The following is a 12,832-nucleotide window of genomic DNA, read 5'->3' as shown; positions in this document are numbered from 1 at the left end:
GCCTCATCCAGTCTCCTCCTAAACACCTCCAGTGATGGTGACTCCACAACCTCCCTGGGCAGCACATTACAATTGCCAATCACTCTTTCTGGGAAGAACAACTTCTAATGTCCAGCCCAAACCTTCCCTGGCACAGCTTGACACTGTGTCCTCTTGTTCTGGTGCTGGTTGCCTGGCAGAAGAGACCAACCCTCACCTGGCTACAACCTCCCTTCCTTCAGGTACTTGTAGACAGCAAAAAGGTCTCCCCTGATCCTCCTCCAGGCTAAACAACCCCAGCTCCCTCAGCCTCTCTTCACAGGGCTTGTGTTCCAAACCCCTCACCAACTTTGTTGCCCTTCTCTGGACACCTTCCAGCAACTCAACATCTTTCCTAACCTGAGGGGCCCAGAACTGGACACAGGACTCAAGGTGTGGCCTAACCAGTTCAGTGTACAGGGGTAGAATGTCCTCCCTGCTTCTGATGGCCACACTATCCCTGATGCAGGCCAGGATGCCATTGGCCTTCTTGGCCACCTGGGCACACTGCAGGCTCATGTTCAGCCTACTATCAACCAGTACCCCCAGGTCCCTCTCTGCCTGGCTGCTCTCAGCCACTCTGACCCCAGCCTGTAGCTCTGCATGGGGTTGTTGTGGCCAATGTGTAGAACCTGGCGCTTAGATGTGTTAAATCTCATACCCCTGGACCGTGCCCATCTGTCCAGCCTGTCAAGGTCCCTCTGCAAAAGGACTAAGTGGCCTTTCTTTTTCCATGACTCTATGATGAAATGCATGCAGCCCTACGCTTTTATTAAGACTGTCTGCCTAAAATTTAAGACACCAATTTACAATGCAGTTAGTAGTTGTATAACTTTACCTTGGCCATCTTCCAAGCTGCTGCATTCAACACTGCTTAGAAATGGTGGGATTGCCAAGGAAGAACCTGTTGCTGGTTTCAATAATCAGATTTACTTTACATGCATTCAGCTGAAAACAAATTATTTGTTGATAGCATTTGTGCTGAAGGAGAGTTTTCTCACACAGGAAAATCAGAAGAGCAGTACCGAGTCAGACAGAGATCCATTTAGCTCACATTTGCCTGTGTGGGTGGCAGCTGCTGCAGAATAGAAGTAGCCATGTCCAGCTGTGGAAAGCAATGTGGCTAGCCCAAGCCCTGCTCTTTGGAAACCAGACTGCAGTTCCCTGGGGTCTGTCCTTCACAGGGATGGCTTTGTTAATTAAGTGGAGTCTGGAGCTCCAGCCACCACGCTGGAATTTCTGGGTCTGAGACTCTTCAGCTGCCTGGAAAAGTGGTTCAGGCAAAAAAAGGTGCCCAAGGCCAGGATCAAGCCCCAGCACCTGCAATTCACTGTCCTCAGTGACAAGGAGCAAACAGTTGCATGCTCATTCAATATCCAGGCTCTCTTGCTGCCGAAGAAACCGATAGCCACAAAATCAATAGTGAGTAAGCCCAACTAAGACAAGAGAATAAGGCTCTGATTTCAGAAGTAGCAGTGGCCAATAGTCTATGCCCAGGAAAAAAATAGAAGAACAGGGCAAGCATGTAATTAGATTTCCCAGTGCTGCCCTAAGCCAACTGTGGTATTTTTTATTTGTCTTTAAGACTGTGCCTGACGATGCCTGAAGCTTCTGCTGGTGTGTGTACGTGTGATGGAGCCTTAGTGAGAGCTGAGTGTTGGATGGGGCAAGGACAAGGACTTATGACACGAAAAGGAAAGACAGAACACAGCAGCAATTACAACAGCAAATGAGTCAGAAGCTGTCAGACATAGCCAGTAGTGCTTGTGGCTCACAAGAGGGGACAGAGAGTACCAGACCATGGAGCAAAGATTGCTTAGAGAGGATGCTGAACAAGGAAGACCTGGAAACACTAAGTACTGGATGAAGACCTGTAGAAAGAGAGCAAGACTGGAACACTAAAGCTTAGCACAACAGAGAAGTTTCTTCTTAAAAACTAGCATCCCTAAATATGACTGCCATTGTTAGGACTCAGTACAAAACAATATCTGAAAGGAAACAGATTGAGATAAATTAACTATCCACTTGATGCAGACAAATCTTTATCTTACAAAAGTGACATGACATTCCCAGGGCATTTGGGAGGAGGAAAAAGAATCTCCTTTTGGAAGAGAAAAGGCAGTGCTTCTACTCTTCCCATCTAAGTTTTGACAGTGGTCTCATTTAATCCCATCAAATTTAATAAACTACTTTTTTTCCATTCATCTCACTGGCACCAGTCATGTCAGTAGGTGTTCTCAGAGCACTGGATTGAACTTGGCACAGAAAGGACATGCTGGGCTCTCCCACAGGCACAGAGTTTCATCTGCTAGGTCATGGATTAGAGCACTCCACAGGATGTGGGAGACTTGCCTTCACATTCCTCTTTTGCCAGTGAGATTCAAACCCACACATATTCCAGGATCCCCAAGAAGAAATCCTAACCACATATCTGTGTGGTGGCTGTAGAATGGGCTCTCCCAGTCTGCATGGTAGTTTCAGGGATTTGGAAGAGAAAGGGAACAGGAAGAAGGAGAATACTTGTCTGTGTCTGTGTGTGTCTGTGCAAGGGTGTGTTCCCATAAAAGAGCAAAATCCGCCTTAGAGATGATATCTATCTGGAACATCTGTCTTCATCCCTGACTTCCCCTTTTCTCCACATATTTCAGTGGTTAAAACATGGGACAAGAGCATCTGGATTCAATTCTGCCTCCATGGAGGAAGGCACAGCAGCATGTCCCACTTCCCTGGAAAGTAGTACAATCATCTTCTCTTCTGACGTGGGAGCAAAGACATTTACGTAAACCTACCTGTCAGAGCCATTCCACATTGCTCAGAATAATTACAAGGAAGGCAAATGGGTGTTTTATTTTTTTTGTTTAACTTACTAGGATGCTTGGTGCAAAATGGAGACAGCATGATTTGGAGAAGGGTTTAATGTAAACCAATGTTGAATGTATATCCTGAAAGCAGGGATGCAGGGCTGAGATGTCTCTCTTCGCAGACGCCTACCCTAAATATCAGTCTCTGCTTTTCACTGGCAGCACAAGGGAACTCAGTGCTCTGCACTGGTCCCTAAGAGCTTCCTTCCAAATACCTGCCATTGAGAACATAGGCTACAGACCCAATTCAGGACAGTGTTCACTAATCAGTTTAGGAAACATGTTGAGTTGCTGGAACGTGTCCAGAGAAGGGCAACAAAGCTGGGGAGGGGTTTGGAGCACAGCCCTGTGAGGAGAGGCTGAGGGAGCTGGGGTTGCTCAGTCTGGACAAAAGGAGGCTCAGGGGAGACCTTAGTGCTCTCTACAAGTACCTGAAGGGAGGTTGTAGCCAGGTGGGAATTGGTCTCTTCTCCCAGGCAACCAGCACCAAAAGAAGAGGACACAGTCTCAAGCTGTGCCAGGGGAGGTTTAGGCTGGATGTTAGGAAGAAGTTCTTCCCAGAAAGAGAGATTGCGCATTGGAATGTGCTGCCCAGGGAGGTGGTGGAGTCACCATCACTGGAGGTGTTTAGGAAGAGACTGGATGGGACACTTGGTGCCATGGTTTACTTGATGAGATGGTGTTGGATGATAGGTTGGACTTGATGATCTCAAAATTCTTTTCCAACCTGGTTAATTCTATTCTATTCTAATGCTTTGGCAAGGATCACCAGAAGTTTGGTGTCACAGCAGCCAACAAGGGAGCCTCCATGCAGATGGTCAAAGCCTACATGATAGATGGAGTTACCTGCTGAAGCACACATCCACAGATTTTTTTCCTCCCTTATCATGTCATTTGATCCTGCAGCCAGTGCCACTTAATAGTTCAAGTAAAATCCATGGTGAAAGCTGTCCAGCAACATTGCAAAGCAGAGGCATAGTTTACAGGATGAGGTCACCTAACTGTAGCAAAATCAACAGCAAAGAACAGCCCTTGTACTTGTTACCTTTTACTTGTAATAATCAGTTATCAGTAGGTCAGTAGTGCTAAAACCTGTATAACCCCTCCAACAAGTGCAGCAAGAGTGCACAGTATCAGCAGTGGTTTCAGGGACAGTAGAAGTAGAAACCAACTCCTTCAGCATCATTTATCTTGAGGCCTGAAGAAATAGGATAGTTCCTTCATGAATAACTCTTCCAGATGATTACACCCTATTCTGCTTCATCCTACAACAGCACAACGAAAGAATGAACTGATACAGGGACCACTGCTGTGCTGCCTTGCTTCTGAAGATCTGGATCTGAATTATATATCATAGAGTACTTTGATGCCTCATGTAAAGGCTAGTTGTGAAAATAATACTGTGTTAGTTGAGGACTTCCTACTAACTATAGTTTGAAATGTGTGCATTTACTTTATTTACTCAAAGGCAATTATCACCAAACTGGTGAAGCTGGGTGAGAGTCCAGATACAATGATTTTGTGCCAGTTCCATTTCCATGAGGAGACAGTGTTAAGGCACCAGTGCCATCTCACAATCTCTCCCAATCTGGTACTCACACTTAAGAAAGATCATTACAAACTAGAAACAGAACAGAGAATGCTACCAGAATATCAAAGGAGTGGAAAGCATTCAAAGTCAAGGCTGGGGGAGTATAATTGCTAGCCATAAATATATTAAGTATGTTAGAGAGGAAAAAGAGCTTATTGAAACTAATGGTCTACAGGCAAACAAATGGATACAAACTGCCGAGAAATATATTTAAACAGGAAATCAGAAAAAGCCTTTCATAGCATCATTTAGGTTTGAAAAGGCCCTTAAGACCATCAAGTCCAGCCTTTAACCTAACACTGCCAAGTCCACCACTAAACCATGTCCCTAAGCACCACATTTTAAATACCTCCAAGGATGGTGACTTCACCACTTCCCTGGGAAGCCTGTTCCAATGATTGACAACCGTTTAGTTAAAGACATTTTTCCTCATACCAATCTGAACCTCCCCTGGTGCAACATCAGGCCATTCCTTATCTTCCTATCAATTGTTAGTTGGGAGAAGAGACCAACAGCCATCTCATTACAGCTTCCTTGCAGGTAGTTGTGGGGAGTGATAAGGTCTCCTCTCAACCTCCTTAGATGCTCAGTTCCTTCAGTGTCCCTCATAAGACTCTTTCTCTATGACCCTTCACTACCTTCATTGCTCTTCTTTTATCCTTCTGTGGAATGATAGTCTGGGATAAACTACAAGTTACACTAAATGAATCAGGGAAACTGTCTAGAAACCTCACTAGATAAACTTTAATTTATCTGTGAAAGGGATTATATAAGTACTTTATAGAATAGAATAGAATAGAATAGAATAGAATAGAATAGAATAGAATAGAATAGAATAGAATAGAATAGAATAGAATATACAAGGTTGGAAGAGCTCTTCAAGATCATTGTGTCCAACCCATCATCCAACATCATCTAATCAAATAAACCATGGCACCTAGCAGCCCATCCAGTCTCCTAAACACCTCCAGTGATGGTGACTCCGCCACCTCCCCAGGCAGCACATTCCAATGGCCAATTACTCTCTCTATGAAAAATTTCTTCCTCACCTCGAGCCTAAACCTCCCCTGGCACAGCTTGAGACTGTGTCCTCTTGTTCTGGTGCTGGTTGCCTGGGAGAAGAGACCAGACCCTGCCCATATACAACCTCCCTTCAGGTACTTGTAGAGAGGAAGAAGGTCTCCCCTGAGCCTCCTCTTCTCCAGGCTAAGCAACCCCAGCTCCCTCAGCCTCTCCTCACAGGGCTGTGCTCCAAACCCCTCCCCAGCTTTATTGCCCTTCTCTGGACACCTTCCAGCAACTCAACATCTTTCCTAAACTGAGGGGCCCAGAACTGCACACAGGACTCAAGCTGTGGCCTAACCAATGCAGTTTACAGGGCAAGAAGTCTTCTAAGTCTTGCAGTAACAAGGGTCTATCTCAGAAGGTCTTTTCCAGCCTTTGTTCTGTGTTGACTTCTGATTATGGATGTCAAATACGTTCTAAAACCAAGGGAAAGATGCTTCTCTGCTTGTGCAAGGAGCATGTACCTTGAAGCAAAGTGGGATTATGTGATTTCTAGTTTAGGGGAGCAGAGTATATGGATCTATACAGTAAGACTATGTCATGCCATTTTTAAAAGTGTAATAGGAAAGACTTTGAGTACTGTCTCCAGTTCTGGGCCCCTCAATTTAAGAAAGACATTGAGACTCTTGAATGTGTCCAGAGAAGGGCAGCAAGGCTGGGGAGAGGCCTTGAGCACAAGCCATATGAGGAGAGGCTGGGGGAGCTGGGGTTGTTTAGCCTGGAGAAGAGGCGGCTCAGGGGAGACTTTATTGCTGTCTACAACTCCCTGAAGGGTGGTTGTAGCTAGGAGGGGGTTGGTCTCTTCTCCCAGGCAACCAGCACCAGAACAAGAGGACACAGTCTCTAGCTGCTCCAGGCAGTTTAGGCTGGAGGTGAGGAGAAAGTTCTTCACAGGGAGAGTTCTTAGCCATTGGAATGTGCTGCCCAAGGAGGTGGTGGAATCACCATCCCTGGAGGTGTTCAAGAGGGGATTGGATGTGGCACTTGGTGCCATGGTCTAGTAGTCATGAGGTGTTGGGTGACAGGTTGGCCTTGATGATCTTTGAAGTCTTTTCCAACCTTATTGATTCTGTGATTCTATGACTTTGTACTAGACAAAGACTCCACATGAAGGCATTGTTATCAACCCAGATGGAGAGGGTTAGTGGCTGCAACTGCAATAATGAGATTGCAACTTTAAGCTCTATGCAGCTTTCTTCCCTCAGAGACTAATCTCTGTTCTGCCTGTAATTGGCACAGAACTGAATCCCACAAAGAAAATGGGAAGTTTCAGACTCTTGCAGTAAACCAGACACCACCAGTGGAAAGACCTGCAAGTTAATCATTTTGCAAATTGGGAAATGAATCTGGAAAGGAGAACAGAGAGAACTCCATTCCATGCCAACGCTCTGGCACTCGAGCTGCATGCACTGCAAGTCCTTGTATTGTATAGGTGATGGTTTTAGCTCCCTGTTTTACAAACCAATGTCTTTCCCTGGCAAAAAGCCAACAGCTTAGCCAGCTTAGCAATGTTTTCTAGTTTTGCTTTCCAGACATCTTTTAATGAAACAAAAGCAACAACAACAAACCAAAAAAACAGTTGGTCCAATGCTCATTCTAGTTGCAAAACTCAGTATTAATTAAATGGCAGGTTTTCAGTTCCATCACCACACTTATGGACAGCAGAGTTCAAGAAGTTCATGAACTGGTTCCCCACAGTTATCTTGAACATGAACTCACTGTTTAGTCAATGGCTTAGAAAAACAAGGCTGGACAGCTGGTCTCTCTGCTACTTACCACAGTCTCAGGGCAGGGACAGAGAAAATTTAGAGGATATTTCCAAATGCAGTCTGCCAGAGGATTCAAATCTGCAATGCATCCACACAGACCTTTGGTATTATTTGATCTAGAATTTAGCATACACTGTAATATGCTCCCTATTTTATGGAGTGTGAAGGCTGACATCTGAAATCAGTGCTGTTTCATAGCCCAGTATCCATTTCACATCTGGCTGTGTCATGTAGTCTGGGGAAGTGCCCTACCGCAAGGACTGGAGCCGCAGAGCATGGTGAGACAGATGAAGCTAGATAATCCTTTCTATGTCCATGAGGGTCAGTCTTTCAACACGGAGAAGAACTAAGACAAATAAACCAAATGGGACACACTATAATTAATGGCTCCAGAACATCATAAATCCAAACAGCTTCTTATTTTCAAACTGTGACTTGCTTCAGACTAATATGAAAGTATAGCGGGGGAGTGGAGGGGGGAAGGTAACTTAGTAATTTCTTTCCTCCAACTATTGATTTCTCTTTCTGATACAACCACTTTCAAACTAAATAGGCACAAAGAGCACTCCCCACAATTCCAGTGTCTGTATATATGTTTCCATTATCTGTGGCAGCTTGTCATTTGAGAGGCTTCTTCCTCCTCCAGCGTTTCCTCAGTCCTGAGCAAACATCATGTCCTCAGGCTGTAACTGTGTAAGCACATTTCAGAAGTGTTGCCACGTGGAGTTGGATACCAAATGCAATTGGATCCTGCTCCATTTGTGTGTGTGTGTGTGTATTTTCTGGCAATCCACAATTATTTTCTTTTTAAAGTCCTTAAACATGAGCCTTGAGGAAGAGCTGGAACAAATGGCTGCAAAGATTCTTTTCAGCACAGAGTACCAGATTCACACAGAAGTCACTGCAGGTCTGTAATATCACAGGATTTGCTTTATGAGGAAGTAGAGATTCATTCAATGGGTTCATAAACATAATTGATTATTACTATCTCCAGACCCCAAATATGTGTTACACACACATATGAAAATTATAGCCTGAACTCAGCAAACTCTTTCATCTTCCCAGTTGCATGATTAGAATAGAATAGAATAGAATAGAATAGAATAGAATAGAATAGAATAGAATAGAACAAACCAGGTTGGAAGAGACCTTCAAGATCATCATGTCCAACCCATTATCCAACACCATCTAATCAACTAATCCATGCAACCAAGCACCCCATCAAGTCTCCTCCTAAACACCTCCAATGATGGTGACTCCACAGCCTGTCCTCATAAGGCTTGAGCTCCAAACCCCTCCCCAGCTTTGATGCCCTTCTCTGGACACATTCCAGCAACTCAACATCTTTCCTGAACTGAGAGGCTCAGAACTGGACACAGGACTCAAGGTGTGGCCTAACCAGTGCAGTGTACAGAGGCAGGATGACCTCCCTGCTCCTGCTGGCCACACTATTTCTGATCCAAGCCAGGATGCCATTGGCCCTTTTGCCTGATTCTGACTCTGTTGGATGCTGTTCACTTTTAAATTTGTTTGGTACAATAGGACTGATCCCAAACACACTAAAGTCAATTAAATATTTCCATATAGAGTCAGAAACTGCCTCCTCTTTTACATCCTACCTTCAGCACCTCGCAGCATTGCACCTCCTCGTCCTCTTTGGCACCAGAGGAAGAAGGGAGGAAAAGCAGAGAATGGGGAGGAGGAACAAAGGGAAATTCTCAGGGAAGGCTGTGTGACTTGTGAAAGCTTCATGTTCTAATGTCTGTTCAGATCAAGCCTGCAGAGTAACTGCCAAATACATACTGCATGATTTGAAGAATAGCTTTTGGTTAAACATCACTCCTTGAGGTTGTCTCTTTGTTTACATGTTCTTAGCAAAATGATTTTGAAGTAGTTTATCTCATTTTATGCTGGAAGTTCAGGCAGTACCTCTCTGTAAGGTACGTTAAATCTGCTACCCCAGCATCGTTTGGGGTTTGTGTGTTTTGGTTCGGGTTTTGTTTGTTTGTTTTTTTTAGTTCAAAGTGCTTCATTCGTGTGGATGGGCAGTGTGCCAACCCTTGTTGCAAATAGCACACTGTCCTTCTGTGCCCTGGGCCTCCTGGTTGGTCTGGGAAATGCAGTGTGCTAGGAGTTTCTGGCCTCCTTTGGGGTTAGGTATGATGGTCTCCGTTGTGCGTAAGCAAGTGGTTTCAGTCCTTAATTGCAATGGGGAAGTGGTCAGACAACATACAGTCCTGGCAGAATAATGGCAAGATGTCTTGGAGCAAAACCAGAAAATACAAATACATTGCATATGAAGTGAATATGTATCTCCAGCATAACCTGAAAAATGTGTGGCATATCAGTAAATAAAATAGAAATATCTTATTTTGCTGGTGCTCATTGGAAGCTGGAGCATTGGCTCACGCTGTTCCTTTATTCCTCTTTACAAACATTAAAGAAGTGGTCTAAACATTTTCTTCTTACATCACAATTACACAAATCCAAACACTGTGAAGAAATGGATGTGGGTTTTGGCTATCATTATGAATTTAAAGTGAGCTGTCAGTCATCAGGAGTGAAGTGCCAAGTTACAGGATTTTTGCCTTGTTTTATCTAGGGAAAAGAATTGCTTCATCACAGCAGAACACTAATACCTTGAACAAGACAGCTCACCTCTTCAAACAGGCAGGGTATCTTTCACAATATCATTGTGGTAACTCTCTACATCCTTCAAGGATATGTTTTACCTTACTCACTTTACAGAGGATTAAACAGAGACATAGAAAACTTAGCATCTCTAAGTCTCTCTATAATTCAACATGACAGCTGGGAATTACTTGGAGGAATCATGTTTCCAGTGCCTTCTTTACAACCACTTTAGTGATTCTCTTGAAAACGTGCTGGCTGGGATAAAATCCAGCTCAAACTCTCAATCTCATTTGGAAAGTTGATTATCTGAATAAGCCCCAGTCATCATGCACATCCCTGAAGGACCAAAAAAAAAACCCAAACCAAAACAAAACAGCCAACAAACAAACCCCAACCGACAAACAAGCAACGAACGCTCCTCTGTGATTTTCAAAGTGAGTACTTGCTCTCACAGCTCTCATTGCTACTTTCAGACAAAGCTGCACATCACTTAGATTCAGGCACTTCTGTGCATGAACCTTTTGGGTTAGAATAGAATAGAACAGAATAGAATTAACTAGCTTGGAAAAGACCTTTTAGATCATTGAATCCAACCTATCATCCAACACCATCTAATCAACTAAACCATGGCACCAAGAGCCCCATCCAGTCTCCTCCTAAACACCTCCAGGGATGGTAACTCCACCACCTCCCTGGGCAGCACATTCCGATGGCCAATCACTCTTTCTATGAAGAACTTATCCAGCCTAAACCTCCCCTGGTGCAGCTTGAGACTGTGTCCTCTTCTTCTGGTGCCGGTTGCCTGGGAGAAGAGACCAACCCCCACCTGGCTATAACCTTTCAGGGAGTTGTAGAAAGCAAGAAGGTCTTCCCTGAGCCTTCTCTTCTCCAGGCTAAGCAACCCCAGCTCCCTCAGCCTGTCCTCATAAGGCTTGTGCTCCAACCCCCTCCCCAGCTTTGTTGCCCTTCCCTGGACACATGCCAGCAAGTCAACATCTTTCCTAAACTGAGGGGCCCAGAACTGGACACAGGTTTGGTTTGGGTTTTTTTACAGCTCTGGATGCATTCTGCCTCCTGCTGACCTCATCTTATATCCATGATCACTTGACACTATTGACATTAAGGTGCCAGGAGAGTTTATATAAGGTCATACAGATAATGAGAACACTTAAAGATGTTGGTGTCCCTTTCTCAGATAGCACTCCTTTCTCCCTCATGCAATCTCCAATTAACCTCCTAAATAAGTTAGTATCATTGTACTCATCTAGTAGGCAGGGAAAACAAGGCATGGTCACTTGGTGGTGTTCTAGAGACCAGTTCAACTCTATGAAGAAAATGGAAAGTTAAATTAAAAGAGGTTTCCACTGCCAAATCTTATAGCTGTCCCATTTGGCAGTGCTGTCTGCTCTCAGCCCCTGTAACTGAGAGTCAAGCCAATGCTACCTCAAATGCATAAAATCTATGTATACAAATATTAATAAAGCACCAAGACACCTATTCAACCTCTGAAGCATCTTTGTCCTCATCCCACTCTTCTCATACTTGCTCTTCTGCCCTTGACTGACTGGAAATCCTAAACACACATGAAAAATATTCAAGTCTGTTAGCAGTACCAGTGGTTTTAGATCACAGGCTTTCCTGGCTATAAATCTTCCTGGTAATAAATCCTCTGGCTTTTTTGCACTAAACATCCAAGCCTAGCTCTGCTTTTATGTGAGAAATGTACAAATAATGGTAATTCTACTTAGCCCCAGTTCAAAATAAAATATCACTTGGAAGATTAAGATGGGTTTTGATGGTAGAAATTATCCTGTTATTGTCTTAGAATATAGGCACAAAGAAAGGTGCAAAGGTTGTCGTTTAATTCAGCAAGAAATGTATTAGCTTACATCCCCAGAAGGGGAAAAGGGGTAAAACTGGTTGACAGTAGGCTGAACATGAGCCAGCAGTGTGCCCAGGCAGCCAAGAAGGCCAATGGCATCCTGGCCTATAGCAGGAATAGTGTGCCCAGCAGGAGCAGGCCTTCTTGGCACCTGGCCTGACCAGGGCTGAGTGCAGGGGCACAACGACTTCCCTGCTCCTGCTGGCCACACTGTTCCTGATGCAGGCCAGGATGCCATTGGCCTTCTTGGCCACCTGGGCACACTGCTGGCTCATGTTCAGCCAGCTATCCACGAGTACCCCCAGGTCCCTCTCTGCCTGGATGTTCTCCAGCCACTCTGACCCCAGCCTGTAGCACTGCATGGGGTAAAAGAGGAGAGGAAAAGAGAGAAGATGATAGAAGAGGTTATGTTACTTCAGAGTTATATTTCTAAATTAAAAATACAGAAATTTTATGAAAATGGGGATATTTTCTGGGGGAAAAAAATATATTGTGAGGAGGGCAAAAAGAGCAGTTGTACTGAGGACACTGTTTCAGTTGTTTGCAATCATCAGAGCCCTTTTTTTTCTACCTCCTCGCTTAGGACTGACCAAGTGCACATAAAAATTTCTTGGGGAAATGTCACTGCCATTTTTCACTATATTAGAATGGTTTCAGGTGGCTGGAGAAAACTGCTCAGACATTTTCCACCCAAGATGACATTCAGAGCTCTGAAGCATAAGTGAGAACAGCAAATTGGTTTGTGCAGTTCCCATTTGCTCTTTTCACTTGCTTGCAATCCGCCACTTTCAGTACGAGACCTCAATACCTGGGGAGTTAGTTATCACCAAACAAGTGTAGCTCTCCATTCTGATAAGAGTTTCCCAAAGGTCGAGTGTTGGTCACTCTAAACCTGTGTTGAAACTTAAGTTTCAGGTATCAGTTTTAGAGGTTGCATTGTATGGTCTCTGTGGGGGGGAAGAGGTAGGTTAGGCCTGAAGTGAACCTGAATGTAGGTGTGCAAGGTACAGGC

This window comes from Dryobates pubescens, chromosome 7 (assembly GCF_014839835.1).
Source record: "Dryobates pubescens isolate bDryPub1 chromosome 7, bDryPub1.pri, whole genome shotgun sequence".
NCBI classification, from domain to species: Eukaryota; Metazoa; Chordata; class Aves; order Piciformes; family Picidae; genus Dryobates; species Dryobates pubescens.
Note: the sequence above shows the minus strand (reverse complement) of the source record.